The sequence below is a fragment of the Spodoptera frugiperda genome, chromosome 28 (assembly GCF_023101765.2).
Source record: "Spodoptera frugiperda isolate SF20-4 chromosome 28, AGI-APGP_CSIRO_Sfru_2.0, whole genome shotgun sequence".
NCBI classification, from domain to species: domain Eukaryota; kingdom Metazoa; phylum Arthropoda; class Insecta; order Lepidoptera; family Noctuidae; genus Spodoptera; species Spodoptera frugiperda.
Window position 1 is genome coordinate 3,619,582 of NC_064239.1, and position 18,335 is coordinate 3,637,916.

General features: G+C 34.1%; 1 protein-coding gene across 2 annotated transcripts in view; it reads left to right on the forward strand.

The window, feature by feature from the left end:
- Nucleotides 1-18,335, forward strand: part of LOC118264958 (uncharacterized) — a 157,653-nt gene that overhangs the window by 44,121 nt on the left and 95,197 nt on the right. The window lies entirely within an intron of this gene.

Consider the following 18,335-nt stretch of genomic DNA (forward strand, 5'->3'; position numbering starts at 1 on the left):
CGAATATCTTCATCCACGTTCATTTTTTTTCAGCACCAACACACAAAATAGGAAAAACTCACTTAAATTAATTTATTCAGTACTTACCTGAAAAGCCATACCAAAGAGACATTCTTGCAATTATTTTCCAACACCATCCCTGTCCGTATGATCCCAGGTTTCAAGTTGGCCAGTAATTAAAGTTCCGCGCTTAGATACTTGTTTTGATAAGCTGCGTTTCCGCACTGGACTTTAATCGAGTTTGTAATATCTTTACGAAGTCCTAACTTTGTTTGAGAATCCCTTTAATTTGTAACGCATAGAAATTTCACTGTAATTTCACTGGTCGAGTGTTAATTATCAATTTGCCGTGTTATCGTTCGTTCTCGTCTTTCCAATGGAAACTTTACTTTGACTGAAGGTATATAGTAGTGACGTGAAGCTAATCAAAGTTTGGAAACGTGATTGGATGCCTGATTTCGAAGTTCAAGGTCTTAGAGATTGAGTTTGGTCTGAATTCGTTACCTATTTTAGTGGAGAAAAGAAATTCTGACGTAACGTTAATGTGAAGGTTTCGTCTACCTTACTCAATACACATAATGGTAGGTGATTAATGATTAGAAATCTGCTTATCTCATCTCATAACGGATAGCGCTACTTAAATGTAATTAAATGTACTACTTTCTCGCTTCAGTCGATAAAAGGTAAAACTTTACACTCCGTACCTTCTGAATATGACGTAAATATACGGTAATACATAAATGTAACTATATATCATGAAAATAGTTACAGTAACTGAGAAAACATAGTGAGAGAATATCGTTGACATAAACAATATTGAAAACAAAATGGCTCCGAACAAGAATATGAGCTGCTGACATTTCACAAATAGCTTTTACATTGATCAGCATGGAGCCCGCCTGTGTTTCAACACAAATATTCATACTTCACAATACGAATTTCATTTTCTCGCCAAAACGTAATATTTAAAATACGACACATTTATTCGAAACAATTCTTTTCCTGGAAAATTTCAACGGACAACGGCAAACAATTCGAATGGAATAATTTCAAAATGGCGCCTACAAAACATTGGCTTAGGGTGCTTTTCCATCAGAGGTGTGCTATGTAGCTATGCTACGAAGATGTAATAACTAAGCTGTGAAACTATGTGACCGTTTCCATCGATACTAAGCTCTGCGAGGAAGATGCGCAGCTCCAGTATACGATGTATCGATAGTAGGGAAGACATCCCATAACACGATTTTTTTCATATAAAAAACATAGCTGAGTCCTTTTCCAACAGTGCTAAGCTATGTGTACCAATGATTATGATTGGTGGAAGCCAACAGCAACGTAGCATAGCATATCTCTGGTGGAAAAGCGCCCTTAGAGCTGTAGAGTAACCCATTTTACTATGTCTGTCTTACAAATAAATTGCTCCTTTACTCTGACATTTATTAGACGGAATATTTATTTGTACTACGAGTAAATTAATTGGATCGCTATCATAAATACGAAATTAATTATAAAAAAATAAACTCAGATATCGAAGCAGATTGATCTGGAATTTGTTACCGAAGAATTTAAAAGTAAATTTATTTTACGGTACAGACTAGATAATCACGCTGTCAATACCAGACCCAGCCGACAAGTGACACATTTTATTCCTCAATTTATTTGTACAACAGCGTAAGATTAAAATTGTAAACCTTTTGTCGTGTCGCGTCGTATTCAGAAACGAATGGTACACGTAGAGAGCAGTTTTCATAGACACATACTGCCTTGTTTAGGTACTAAAATGAAGCAAGTTCTATTCAAAACACGAGTCGGCGCCACCATCTGACTGACACACACAATTCAGTTTCCGTGATGATAAAATCTCCCCAGCCATTTCTCTTGTGCCAACACGACAAATTATAAGCATGAAATTAAGTTTTGTAACTTTTCTCTCGGCTATTCAAGTCCTCGTCTTGAGTTTACAAACACGCCATGATGCAATTATAATTTTAAGTGAAGCTTCACATTACATTTTCGCATTAATGTAATTCATTACTTCCCTGTCTGCGCGGAAGACGCGCAATTTTTTCACTCAAACATACCCCAGGCTCCATAATATGGAAGGTCGTATATATAGCAAAGAGATTCAACGAGAATTAAATTATAATAACCATTTCGTTTCGGTCAAATTAAAAATTTCCCTCTAAATTAAAACTTCAAAGGGCACTTCGTTTGAGCTTTTAATTTCTTTACTTTGGTTCTTGACCTTGCAATATGTTCGCGAAAAAAGAAGTTTTATGTTTGTTAGGAAAAAAATACTTTGATATTGTGAGTCCAGAGAAAAAATGTTTGATATTCCGTGCGCAAATAATTTCTCATATAATTAAAGAATTATTGTGAGGCTAAATAAGCTCGCAAATTACAAAAATCACATCGCATTGTGATAGAAAAATATTTCGAGGAAAAATAATTTGTTTCGGCGGTTGCGTTTGGATAACGTGACTTAGCACAAATTCAACATTACGCGGGGCGGTAGTCAGCATTTAAATACATCATGTCTGCATAATTGCGTGTACGTAACGTTCACGGTGTGATATCGGAGCAAACATTTATGTATTTTATCGTCGCTTTTCACGTCAAGAAATTTCTCGCGTTACCATAATTACTGGCTAAATCGTTTTTATAGAGGCCTATCGGGAGAAAGTCCTAACTGTGTAAGCCATTATCATCTTTATCTGTTGCCGACACTATCCGTGGTGTCGTTTTATATAGCCAATTGTTATGCCAACTGTATTCGAGTATCAACTCATTTTATGTCCGCATGGGCCACTTAAATTTTATCGCAGGGACGTAACATGGCTTCATTACTGAAAACTGTCTGGCATTCTCATTAATGCCTATAATACATACGTTCTGTACGAGCATAAATAAAGTTTTTATCGTGGAAGTCTATCGTTCGCAAAGGATCGCTTCGACTGACGATTAAATGAGGGGATAACGAGAGGTTCTTTACATTGAAGATAATAGGGCTCCTTTCTCCTGACTTTTCGCTACTAAGTTCAAGTCAGCACAGAACCTCTACCGAAGTCGGTGAAAGATATAATTCAGGTAATAAGATGCATTAGCAGTACTCGCTTATATTATATCTGTCCTATTAGTAAAATTACGTCAATTCCTTATTTAAATATTTCTGAAGTCTACATAAAGTTGGTATAAATCCAATACTGTATTTATAATTCATTATGTAGATGACATACTGTAGGTTTTACTTGATATCACAATTGAAATGAAAGTAGTTACTCGAGAATGATTGGGTATCAAAAATAAAACAAAAATAGATTTCTAAAGTAACCTTTATTCATGAAAGTATAGACGATATTGTTGAACTGGTCAGGTCACCTTGTTTCTGAAGGATTAGGTATATTTGGTGTATAGTATTTTATGAAATAAGTAATAGAAATGTTTTTCAAACGTCAACCAATTCATATTTCAACACAGAATTATTTTTTATAGATAGATCACCTAAGAGTTTATAAATATGTTAGAAAATTAACACTATAATGTGTTATATCATTTATTTTCCTATAATCCAAATAAGCCGAAAATCTAAATCTAACAAATCTAAAAAATACCATATTAACTGCTATAAATAGAGTTATTTAATGTTTACTTTACCGAGATCTAGCAATTGTTTGCGCGACAAAATCTTATCTAACAATAGTCTAAGACTATGATTTAATTTTAACTGCTATACTCAGAGTTATTTAATGTTTACATTAACTAGACCTTATCAATAATTGTTTTTGCAACAGCAAAATCGTCACTAAGTAATAGTTTAAGTAAACATTAGGTCTTATACCAGCCAATATGTATTTCTTTACCCTTCATACTCACATTTATCCAGAAAACAGTGACAAGGACGCATAGAAGCAATAATTACCTTCCCACTTCACTGTCAGAACCCATACAACTATCATCACACCTTATTAATCTTTTATAAATCCTCCAAGGCAGACACGCACACAATACACTCACAGAACAGGATCATATGAGCTCGAAACCTCCTGATTGAAAGCCCAAGCCCCACTAATACTGCAAACGTCCAAATTACTTAGGTGAATAAAGGAAGAAACACGATTGTTGGTATGAGATGACTGTGAGAAACACATTGTACATTTCATATGGTTTCATTTTCATTTCTATGGCGTTAGGGATAAGGTTCATTTGATATTATAGTCTGTTTCTTAGAAATCTGAACTGGAGATTGTAAAGGGATGAGTAACTATCTGGACAATATTAACCCTATTAGTTTAAGGTGTCTTAGTCTTGTTTAGCTAAAAATGAAATCTATAGATGAGTCTTGTTTGTTCCTAATCGATTCCAAAAAGGATGTTGTCAATTTGGATCATATTTTTCTAAGAAGTGAGTGTGAGGTTAGTAATCGAAAAGATTTTAAAGCAGAAACTCTACATTGATTTTAGTCATGTTCACCACCACCTGTAGAATAGCAGAGTTAAACAATAAGTATAAAATAAACAAACAATCGCCCGTCGTCTACACCTTGCAGTCTTATGTAATAATTGCTCGGTGTCCCATTTCATTCTAGAGTACTCAAACATAGAAGAGGTTACTCCAGTCAAGATGAACTTAACTTGACAGTAGTCCTTATAACCACTTGGTTAAACAATGATATTATTATTATAATTTGATAGAGACAGGGTGACATAAAAGCAACTTTATCACGGGTCTACGGACAGCAAGTAAATGTAACTCGCCTCCCGACCAGAAATAGACCCGAGCGTACGGATACGTAGTCAAAGAGCCACCACAGATGGGGCTCAGTAGGGCTGATGCCCGAAATGGAACCGCGGAAGTCCAACGGATTGTAGAAGAGCAGTAGTAGGCACAGGGTGGTTTTTAGTCAGCAAGAGTCTGAAACTCCCTTTCGCCTCACACAAAGCGGGAGAAGTCTTGGAATGATGAAACTTTATCATCTGTTGAATACACATCTGACGTAATTTAAGTCTCTCAGAGTATAGTTATAGAACGAATATATCTCAAACCTTATATTAGTACAAAGAGACAAGTTATCTGACGCAAACTTGTTTTAGTTTCTAGATTGTTCTAAGAAAGCCAAGCGAACATTCTCGATCATAACTTGTTTAGACAAAACGTAGTTCTAACAATCTGTACCTAAATTAGATTTATTTTCAGATTACTTGTATTTGATATGATTGTTTCTGATTTGTGAATTTGTATTTCGTATAACAAGAGAGAGTTAATTTCAAAGGTAGAATAATAAATACATTACGTATATCTTGCCTACAATATTCTTGGAACATAAAGATTATGTTTTTGCACATAAACCAAGAAATTCTATGCGAAAAAGCTATGTAAGTATGGGAATGAATTATTATATTATCGGCTTACTCACGTACTGTTTGACGAGGAACTCGACTAGTTTCAAGCCATGCTAGAGAATCATATTCATGACAGTAGCAACGCGATAATCACCGCGTTATGTGTCGCGGAAAGCTGCTCATGAATATGAACCTCTAGCATGGCTTGAAACTAGTCGAGTTTCTTGTCAAACAGTTACGTAATAAGCCGATCACATAATAATTCATTGAGTATGTCTCACGAAAATTATAATAAAATTATAGTATAGGAATTAACATTATAATAATGGTATTTAGAAACAGAATATCAGAATTTTCGAGGAAAGGCTAACCATACTATGTAATCTAATAGTCTAATAATATAACTCCGACATACATAATGTAGTGCCCTATTAATCTACCACTATCTAGTTTAATAATACGAGTACCTAATTGAAATCAATCTGTGTTGGAATATGATGGATAATTTGCGAATCCGCTTATCAAGTCATCATTCGCAGGGGACTAATAAGCTAGGTACAGGTCCATTACAGAGTATGTAGGATCTGGTTCAATTATTAAATGGATTGTGAGTTCAATGCTGATGATGGGGCTGGAAAAGATTATTGGCTTAGATGTCTAGCCATTTTTTGCGCAAGAGATACTCGTATTGCGTTTTATTCGCGATGTATAAAACCTGAAAACAAATTCTAAATTGAAACCTATCTTCAAGATATTTTTATACGTGTTGTTTTTTTATCTTTTGCATTAAGAAGAGATAATATTTTTTTTGAAGAAAAGCTATTGAAAATACTACATAGTATTAATATTTCTATACTTACAATTTTGTTCATAAACTCCAAGTTAATCCAAAAGTATGCATTTTGAAACCACGTCGCTTAGAGTATGTGGGCACTAAGAGAGGAATCGTCAAAATTCCAACAACACAAATTCTTGTGGTTGACGTCGCTTACAAAGCGTTCGTGGTTTTGGGGTTTAAGAAACAACTACGACTATAATAATATAACATCAGTACAATTATTTATTCAGATTGGTTCTGCTCACTTTTTGCTTGTCCGAAGGCACGCTACTATAACAGCACTTTAAAACTAAACTTAAAATAAATCTTTGTGAACTGGGAAAAAATCCATAATATACTGAAGCAGTATACATTTTATTTTAGTGTAGATTTCTAAAGCTAAGGTACGAAAGCCCAATTCAACGTTATCCCTAATTGCCCATTTTGAAATGCTAATGATAGCGAGCTACGCACTATCTTCCGCATCCAACGAAACAAAAGTGAACCCATTGAATTCATCAATGACATTTTGCCGGTGACAGCTCGGCTCCACAAAGTCTCCATTGAAACATGAGATCCATTCGCTTTGTTTGCTTATTTCAGTATCACAACGCATTGTCTACATTCAGTTCAAATTTCTATTGACAAAAGCATATTTGTCGTCGATAAGGCGATAGGTACAATTGAATAATGCTTTTAGGTATAGATGAGAAAAATTGCTGTCTGATAATGGAACGGAATTCTGAAAGGTTTTGATTTATATTGTCGTGCCAGCTTCCACGTGAATCGATTAGGGTGAGGGTACTTGTTAGCTGTGTCGAGATGAGATATTGAAAATGAAGCAAAGGAATTTGTGTGACCTGAATGGAAATTATATGAGATGAAAATATTATGTGTTTTACAAACTCACATTGAATCTAAGAGCGAGGTTTTAAAACAGTTGGCTTCTAAATGCTTACGGTTGTTAAAGGATTGGCATAATCATAAATGCAGCACGGTCGTTTGAACGCTACACGCTCACTGGCGCGAAAGGGACCTTCTGCAGAGACCGACAATTTGCTTCATTTGAGAAGGCACTAGCTTGCTAGCTAAAACGTTTAGAGCACTTTACAAATTCGGATTAATGGTGGCTAAAACCATTTATCATTAGCACGCTATGAAAAACGTAAACAGCTCCACAGGTTTGTTGATGGAGATCACTATAAACTGCACCCTATCGGATCCTATTATTTCATAGTATTCCATATACAACTCATCTAACTATTCATTACATATTAGTTAAAAATCTTGACTTTTTTTATTCGAGACCTTGATGTAGTCAGTACGTCTATGATACCTATAACACCAGTTTCTAAAACGACTTTTATTACAAACGTAGACTTATTTTTTAAATCAAGACCTCGTTTGTTCGATGGTCCAGAAGCACTTACCTTTTAAGTAAAGATTTCTAATGACTTTTTTACTTTATCCATAACACCTCGTCTTACTAAGAACGTTGTGCTTATAAACGGCTGACTTCAGACTATTCTAGAAGAAGTCAAAAGAAAAAAGAACTCATCAACGTGTAATAAGGCAGATATTTAAATGTTAAGCCATTCGAACTAAACTTACGTAATGGTAGTACTTACAAAGCAATCATTAAGAGTCAATTTGAAATAAAAATCGGTTTCAAGTATCCACTTAAAGCATTTATTGCAAAGAATTTATAAATCAAGAGACTTTACTGAGGGTAACATGAAATTTGCTTTTTGTTCTTGAACACTTGAGAAATGTTTAAAAAGTCCTAATTTTAACTGAGCTCAAAATGAAACGGGTTTATTTTTAGGAACGATTTATATATACTATTTATTGAATTTAGCGTATGGGTGTTCCTAGGATTTTTTAAAATTTGAAAATGAACCACAATATTAGGTAATTGTATTTTATTATCAATTTACTAATATTGTAACGCCATAAGCAGCGTAAGGGTGCTTTTCTACCAGAGATTATGCTATGCTACATTGCTGTGGATCCGTTTGGCTTTCACCAATCATATTCATTGGTACACGTACACGACTGGTGGGAATGGACTCAACTAAGCTATGGTTGTACATGGAAAATGCAGCAGTGCTAATAACCCTATTCATGTCAGAATATATACGGTGTGTGTTTAAACTCAGTAATTGACCACTTTAGCGTATACATGTTAATCTACGATATTTAGCTTAAGTTACTAAAACCATAATAACACGCTTTCTAGCTCGTCAGCGATTATTAGGGGTACCATATGCACGTATTTAAAATGTAACGCCTTTACCCCATAATTTTGTAAGTAGAGAACATCGTTTAAACACACTGTGCTGCCTATAATCATAATTTCACAGGGTTGCCAGCTCTTTGTTTCTTTTGTCCCAGATTAAGTTCTTCTGCGAATTTCAGAGTAAGTTTTTTTTCGTCACGAAATAAGGTTGAATTGTTCAGCTTACTGCAGAAGTTTTTTGTTCGGAACAGTTTAAATTGTTCCTAAATCTCGTTTAGTTTAGATAAATCGTTAACTCTGTGGTGTTCTTTTTTTTAAACTCAACGTGATCATGATTTCTTTTTCTTAAACTACATTGGTCTGAAAATTTCTTTCGTTTTGCAATATTCGTTCTTTATTTAATAAGAAAAAACGTATCAAGCCATCAAATTGCGACATGGCATTGTTTTAAATGACACGAAGTTTGCATTGAACACGCTACGTTCTTTATTATACCTAAAAACTAGTTTAAATCTAAAAATAATAGCATTCTGAAATTGAATCCATGAATTTTGATAGGTACTTAAACTATGACGTACTATATGCACGCTTACCTCGAGACGTGACGTCTTGAATGAAAAATGAAGATAAAAACTGAAATCCTTTAAGCTTCGGATCTTTTTGTCAACCCTAATGATCGGAGATGGTAGCAATTTTATTTTATCTATGAAAACTACAGAACATTATTTTCTGATAGTATTTACAAGCAAGTTCATTATGATAATGTATATTTTGACAACTGAGTCAATAGGTCAACCATCTTTAAAATTTTCCAAACCGGAGTTCCTCAGGGTTCTCTTCTGGGACCAATTCATCTTTATACAAAGATTAATCCGGTTTAACAATTTAAGGGAGTAAATAAAATAAACAAACTTTTGTCTGTAACAAACATATATTTTATAATTACACAATAATAGTAAGAATATCAAAATCTATCCTACTCAAATCGCCAGCTTTCTGATTAGCTGATACACTGAAGTTCAACGCTTTGAGGCACAGAGTTATATTGACTATGTATAGGATGACGATCTATCTAGAAATCGGGTCACGATTCGCTGGGTTTTGATTTAGCCACAGTTAAAGCCACGCGTGAACTTGTATTTGTAGGTATAACTAAAATGTTTACTTTAATATTTTAGTTTGGTATTGTAACCCAAAAAAAACTAAAACAACAAGTTTAAAAGCTTACTCACGACGTGACCTAGTTACCTAATGGAAGAAAGTTCTGCTAGTTCAAAGTCAAAGTCAAAACCATTTATTCATACACAGAAAGGCACTTTTGAATGTCAAAAAAAATGTGTCAGTCTGTCTGTCAATTCTCTAGTAAACCTAGTTTCTTATCGGCCTCATAGTCATGTGCAATATCCGTGGAACTTGTTACCCACTTAATACAACGTAATCCTTATAAATATAAAAAGTATTATAGTGCATATACCCAACTAAGTAACTAAATTCTAAAAATAAACCTTGTTACTATGCTGATAATGCTCATTATCATCTTGTGTTACATTCATAATTCGTCCATGCTAAAAGGGTACTGAACGTAAGTATTTTCATTTAATATTTAATAAGCCTCAAGCGTTAAGTGGAGACTACTTTTTGAAGCAAATATCGATGTGAATGGCTCCATTAATTTTGTTAACAGTTTCTTTATAGGCTATCTCATAAAGAGAGAATTGAACAAAAAGATATTCTCGTAATGCAAATTGGCTGCATTTGGTTTGATATAAAAATTACTTTTGAGATAGTACTTGTATATTATATGGAGAAAAGCTCTACTAGTTTTGAGTCACAGAGGGACTCTTCATTGCGACGCGGCGACGTCTATATTTGCGTGTGTAAGCCATGATTTATTAGTTAATTTAGTATTTCTCAAGATAGTTATTACACCAAAGTAGTTGTTTATTAATTTAAAGTATAGAAAACATAATATTTATTAAGTAAACATTTTAGCTGTTTTTTTGATAACATGTAGAATGAAAGTTGTTTTTGCTTTAGAATATACTGGTATATTGATTAATGTAAAAAAATAAAATAAAACGCCGGTATCTGTGTGTTTCATACACACAAATAACTGGATGAATCCTAAATAAATGACATTTCACCAGAAATATGATAGATCCACGTTTTATTGCGCAGTTTTACTAAAATTGAGTTTTATTTTTCGTTTGTGCAATTGTTTTATTTTCTACACTGGTTCGAGCGATTTGCATGTTATGCAGAAAAATAATTGAATTATTGACATCGATGTAATGACTGACTTACTTGACTGTCAATATATTTAATTGACAGTAGACAAACTACAAAGTAATCACTGTTAATTGTAAAACTACGAAGAAATTACTTCAAAATCTCGAAAAACCTCACCGTCAAATTAAATTTAATGAAAACCACATTTTTATTGTAAGAAGAAAAATATTTTTTTACCAAACTGCACGACACACAGACCCCAATTATTTTAATTTTCATTCTTCCTGACGGCAAAATTCTCTATTCTACGTGACCAGTTTACAGAGCACCTTTTTATTCGCATCACACTATATTCTGAGGGATGAATTAATTACGAAATGTGTCAAGTCACAACCACGGACGGCATAACGAAAAGAGACGAAATTCAGTTTTTACCGGCCAGCGTGAAATTTAAAAAAGATGCATCATTTTCATTTGACAATTACAATGGAAATACGATTTTAATAATGAAATTTATCAAGCCCCGCGGCATTTTTAAATAATGCCATTTTCTTTTGATGAGCGAATTAATTTAAAGCACGTTGCTGAATTGTTACCTACCATTTTAATTCACAGATTACATACATATCGTCACGCTTTTAATCCCCGAAGGGGTAGGCAGAGGTGCACATTATGACACGTAATGCCACTGTGTACACCCAATTTTCACAATTTATATTGTAAGTCCCATGTGGTGAGCCTATTGCCATATACCGGGAACATTTCGAAAAAAATCCGAAAAAAGCCCACTCGGCCAACGAAGCAGTCTCGCAGTAATTCACAGATTACTTCTCCATAATTGTTAAAAACTTAAATCATTCAGCTCGTAATCAGTACAGAGCAACATCTAGCACATTTATTTTTTAGATATATGGTTATATTTGTGAGAATTTATGGGAATTGCACTTTACAACGCGAATAAATCTTTTGAGCGTTCAACAAAGATAAATGTGCTAGCGCAAAAATTTACTGACAATTATTAGAGCAATAACTGAACTTGCTGAAGTAATTTTAAACGTTATTTAGGAAGCTACAAAGTTTAATTTTAATTGGTAAATGTGAAGAAGGCTAAACAAACTTTGAGTATATAATCACCCACTTTTTGGTAGTTATTTAGAGAGGCGAGCCTATTACCAAACAACGGAACATTAAGTCGTTATACTAATACAGATTCATAACTAACTCCCAAAAAAGTAAAACAGCCTTTTAATATAAAAACAAAGCTAAAAAAATTGTTTGTTCTTTTAAACCTCTTTGGATAAATTCAATTATGTAAACGATACCAAATAAATTTATTTTATACTACAAACGTTTATACAATTACTTACGTTAGGCTGGGTACGTACTCGCATATAGCTATTGATATATTTGAATAATAAAATAGCTATTTTAAGGACTCTATTATGGAAATATATAGAGTTATAATATTTATAGTTTATTTAAATACGTTATTATGTGGGTATATTTTTAGATGATTATTGTAATGGCAGTTAAGTATGTTCTTGAATATTTTTATATTGTAATAGGTACCGCGTAGGTACCAATTAAAAATACACATCAACAGCCTATAAGTCACCAATGCTGTCCAGAGGCCTCTTCTCGCACGGAGATGGTTTGAGCTTTAATCATCACACTTGCCCAATATAAGCCAAGGTTACCTCACGGTGTTTTTCGTCACCGTTTGTCACTGGAGTCTAAATATTCTTAGAAAGTACCCGGAAAATATCACATTGGCACTTACCGTTGGTAGGTTTTGAACCCGAATGAGGGTGCCCTCATACATGGGAATCTGACGTCATAAACCGCCGGGCCACCACAACACGCACGGTATTATAAATACATTTTTGTTTATTTTAGTCAAACTGTGCTATGTTTAGCTCATATAAACTAGAATCAATTTAGAGAAATGTAAAGACAAGAACAACATATAACATAACTAGTAAAGAGTGTGTGTTACTTTATGACCTCTACTTACCCAGTTTTGAAGGTCAGGCGATACATTAAAGGCGATACGGAATTTCAGAAACCTAATAGTTCCGCAAATTGAGGAATAATTAGTCCCGCAGTAATAGAGAAACATAAATCTAATACGATTCAATGGTGCGAAATCAAATTCGATTTATGTTTAGACACCGCCATTAGCAATCACACATTTAGACAATATTCAATGGTCGGAAATCAAATGGGATTTTCTAGACACTATTAATTTGAACAAACATTTAGCGCAAATTGTTAGAGGGAAATTGCTATTATTGTTATCATTTTAAGGTCAGTTTTGCAACACAATATATATACTAAATGAGACAACAATATCCAAAGGTGAAGGCAACTGCTTAAATTTATAAAATATAAGCAAAAAAGAACTCAATACGTAAATATTCATTCAGATTTAAAAACTATTTTTGAAAAATGTGTAAATAACTCTCAGCTTCACCAAAACCGCAACCTGACATTTACAGCTGCAGTGAGGTGGTGGCGTCGATTTCAGAATTGTTGATCCTTTATACAACTGTATTTGTATTTCGTATTTTAACCGTAGACTGATTGGTATAAGATCCGATATAATATCGACTTTCACATATCGGACTGATGGGTAAAATTACTCGATTGGTAAATTATAAAAAAATAAAAATAACATGTTTTGTTGTTTTTTTTTTTTAATTTCGCCATTGTGTTTATATTAGACTCGGACCTCTGTATTGTACATCCCTTGTCATATTATAATTTTACTTTTAAACGTTAATGTAAACAAAACATATTAGATTTATTTTCTAGAAGTGTTACTTATCCAAGAATAACAAAGATGTCATATATTTCAAGTCAATTTAGTGATTACAACCTAAATTTAGTGGAAATTTGTAAAAGCTTAAGTAAGAGATTTCGTGGAGTTGCTGAAAACTTTATTATAACAAAACAGATTTCAGTTTTCCGAGAAACTGTAAAATCTAAAATCTGTTCTAAAATAATACCTTTCTAGACTACTTGGGGCCTTGGATGATATTTATATAATATTCACGTAACTTGTTGATCGTAAATATAAATATGGAAATTATAAAAACAAATATATTAAAAACACGTAACCAGATCTCCATGAGGTACCTATATCGATACAACTAGAAAGCTCAATCTTTTGAGCAAAGTATTTGTACGTCATGCTATAAGTGGGTACTGCTGACAAAAGGCCTCTTCTCCCACGAAGACGTTTTGAGCATTAATCACCACATTTGGGTCAAGGGGGTCGGCGATTTCAAACTTATAATTAGGAATTATAAACCCAGTTTTCTTCTCGCAGTGATGTCTTGGAAAGTACGTATAACTCGGATAAAAACACATTGGTACTTGCCGCTGGTAGGTTTCTAACACCCACTCACATACATGAGAAGCGGGAAGGCCACCACGACTATTTTCTACGTACCTATTCAAAATTATTGCAATCACACTAGTGAACTAGTTACCGTCAACTACATAGTTGACATCGATTACAATTCAAATTCTCTGTAACAGGGTCACTAACAGGTATACTAAAACAATACGAATGACCTAACTATTGTTATAGGAACCAGAGACGTTCCACAAATATCAGGTTACTACAAAAATGGAACACAAGTTGGATTCTGCAAAGGTAAAAGCATTCTATCAAAGGGTAGTTCGCCGCCCGACCAGAACCAGACCCGTGCGTGCGGCGCGTCGCGTTTCAAAGAGCCTCAGACCACCACAGATGGGGCCCAGTAGGGCTGATGCCTAATCCGGAGCTGCGGACAACCTAGCGGGTTTACCGGGGCTCCGGCTCGAAAGGCAGGAGAAGGAACGGGGTGGTTTTTAGTCAGTAAGATGACATCGCCCAAGGCAAATTGGATGATTTTCCCCCTAAAAAATAAAAAAAAATGGCAATATGTTTAATATAAAATTATTTTTAAATATCGATAGTGCTAAAAGGAATATGCATGAAGCTATTCCGAGGTCTCGTTTCGAACAGAAAATAAATGTATGTTAATCTTACACTATTCGAGACCGCGAGGAGGCAAGAACTGAGTTAGAACTTCGTAATTGTTCCCAACTTGTTTCGTTCTACAAAGATGTACAAAGATCACGTCTGATAGTTCTGTTTGACTGACTTTATATCTTAACCTACGATTGACTTTTAAAACTTTGTGCTACAGACAATTATCGTTATTTTTCACTTTGCTAGATTAAAAAGTTTAGAAGTTATTTCTGTAACACTGATTTATTGTTAAAGAATTACTTATAGGTAACAAACTGTTTGGTTCAATTTATTTTTTAGAAACGTTGTACATGTTTTCGTAAACATTACATTATTACGAGTATGTATTAAAGACTGAAGGGAAAAATACGGTTATCATAACACACACGTTATATATATATAACAATTTCATACAATATCATCGATCGCAAACCAAATCGGTACAAAAACTGCAACTGACAACATTTTCTTAGATTCGTAATGAGAAAAAATTGCATCGCAACTAAACCAGGATTCCAAACTAAAAGTCTCTACCTCAATACTATTTATTTCTATCTATTTATTTAAATGAAATCTTCCTACAAAATCGTTTAGAGCAAATCTCCTTGAATGACGTTTTCAAATTAGTTTACCAGGACTGCAGACGTACGAAGCGATCATTCATCCTTTGCCGTGCAAAGGATAAGCAAAGGCTTAGTACGACGGAGAAACCAAAACTATTTTTCTGAAAATACCGTGTTCGTAGTCTTATCTCACAACTTTTTAAAACTTAAGACTCGTATAAAAATTGTGCAGAAAAATGTTTCGGAAAATATTTCTGTCTTAGTTAATTGTGGTACTGGCTTGTGAGATTCTAGCTTCTAATTTATATAATTAAAAGAATCTACTTCCTTAGAAAAGGAGTCTTTATGAAAGGAAATCATGTTAAAGAGAGTAACATAAGTAAAATCAAAACGTAATATAAGTATTATGACGTCATAGATTACACTGCCCAACTTGGAAATATTTTTGGTACTGGGAAATCGGAAACTGAAAAAGAAATTCCAAAACATGAGCCCACCGCACAGCTGGTTACCATCCGAATAATTACGCGGCTCCAATTTAAAAAGGCGCATCTGCCATCGGAAGAACCATATCAGCATCGGATGAAAGCTATAATCCGGCTCGGATCTGATGCTTGCAGGAACTCGCTATTAGTCACGTCTCCACGGACATAAATGGAATTTTCCCCAACTGACATAATCATGTGACAGGTTGAATTTAGCTTGTTCTTATGCGTATGTCGGCACGCCCGTTTTTCCTTCCCTTAGTCGGTAAATTTCTGTAGGGACGATTTGGAGGTAATGTATTGTTACTATTATGGTCCTTATATCCTTGCGTGGGCTGTTTGTGGCGAATCAGGGATTTTTTGAGGGAATTAATTCATTTTAGGGCTTAGTAACTCAAAGGGGAGAATTGAGTTCTTGATGAAACACTACTATTTGCCTTATCATGAGGTCCCGTCTTGTGATTTGTTCTGTCTTTTGTCGTAAAGAGTTGAAGTACAGTTAGAAATTATAACATAAAGCGTCATATCCATAATAAATATTATCTACATTGTCATCGATCTCTCTATCAATTTCCATGTTTAAATCGACCTGTACCCGATTTTATTTTCACAAATAAATTCCAGAATTTAACATTCCATGTCCTTTGAATATATTGTCATCAACCTATTCACTAATTCAAACGATCAATTCCACGAGCTCAGTACTTAACACTCACTCAGTCACATTAATATAACACCACAAATATTAAACGTACGTAACCAAAACAATCAACTAATTAAACAAATTATTATGTATTTTGATATCTGTCATGGCTGCGTTTTACGATATTCAGTCGCGTTTAGTATTCTAGTTATTTAGCCTAAGCTATTTACTAAATTGCCTATTGTTATACCAGATTGAATATGGATGCTCTGATACATATTCAAGTTGGTATTTGCACAATCACTTGTTTTGTCTTTCTGGAGTTGAGAAGGCATTTAAAAGCAGCCTCGTTTGTTTGGAGAAGTGCTTTTCTATTAATAATAATGTTTGATATATTTATTTTGTATTACTGCTTTGTTATTAGATTGATGTTTCTCTTAACATTTTAGTTTAGCTGAAGTGGTATGAGAATGGAAGATTATTTGTTTTGGCATAAATTTTCAGTAGCAAATAATAAATAGCTAAATCAAAATGAATATTACAATATTATATTAGATTCTTTAGTCTCTCGCGCCTCACGCGATTGAAACTCTCGTTCCTGTTGGTCGCTGGCCCGTCGTGCTGTGTAGTGTGATACATACTAATAATCAAATCAAGCGATGTCCAAGTCGATCTATTTGTTTAAAACGTTAAATATTTTTAATATTGGTATGATAATAACAGCTTCGTCTCCATTTCCGTGGGATGATAAGTATCCTATGTATTATTCCAGACCATAATCTACCCCTGTTCCAAATTTCATCCCGATCCCCACAGTGGTTTGATATGATTGAGTAACAAACATACACACAAACACTAAAACCCATAAACTTTCGTATTGATAATGTCAGTAAGATAAGCTCATATTTTTTATGGTGATTCGGTTATTTTTGTTATTATTTAGCACATAAGTGCGATTATAATCATCGCTATCAATAGCCATCAATGGTGTCAATAGAATCACGGACTTATTTCGATGAATATGCGGTGAATCCGTAGGTTGATAGCAATAATTTATGAGCTGTGTTCAAGAATCAAAACGACAACAGCTTACATATAAGCTACACTAGCGCTAACAGAAGCAACGAGAGAGTACTGATAATCAAAAACAATAGCACTCCTGAGTATTCACTAAAAAAAACGGTTAACTCACGTAAATTAATGGAGAAAAGCTCAGCGTCGCGTAGCCTACTGAGCCTAGGTACAGCCTACTTTGGCCTACCTCACGCGCACGCTGCTCATGATGAAGAGTCCCTCTGTGATTAGAAACTACTAGAGCTTTTCTTCATTAATTTACGAGAGTAAGCCATGTGTTTTAGTTAATCTAGCATATCTCACGACAGTTATTACACCTAAATATGATAAGTAAAAACTAAGTTTTAATAGAATTACCTGCCCCTATTACCCTATCACTTATCTAGGCTCATAAAGCTTAGTCTATAATATATTGACTCACACAATGTTTTCCTACAGGTGTAATCTCAAACAGATTGAGGGATTACGATTAGTGTTTACAATATAAACCGTGTTTAGAACAAGTGGTTGGCTTAATTTAGATTAAGGATAATAATTAGTATTTAGGTAAGCTCTTCTAAGATAAGTGGTAAATTTGGTATAGGTTATTTGTCTTAGTAGCTAAAACAGTAAAGTTTGAAATATGTATGTGTTTAAATCAACAGCCTATAAGTTGCCACTGCTGACCAAAGACCTCTTCTCACAAGGAGAAGGTTTGAACATTAATCACCACGCTTGCTCAATGCGGGTGATTTCAAACTTATTAGAAATTATAAGACCAGGTTTCCTCAAGATGTTTTCCTTTACCGTTTGTCAGTGGTGTCTAATCTTAGAAAGTACCTACATATAATTTGGAATAGGTCACATTGGTAATTTTCCGTTGGTAGGTTTCGAACGCACGTTCATTCATGAGAAGCGACGATACTTAACACATTTTCAAAAAAAT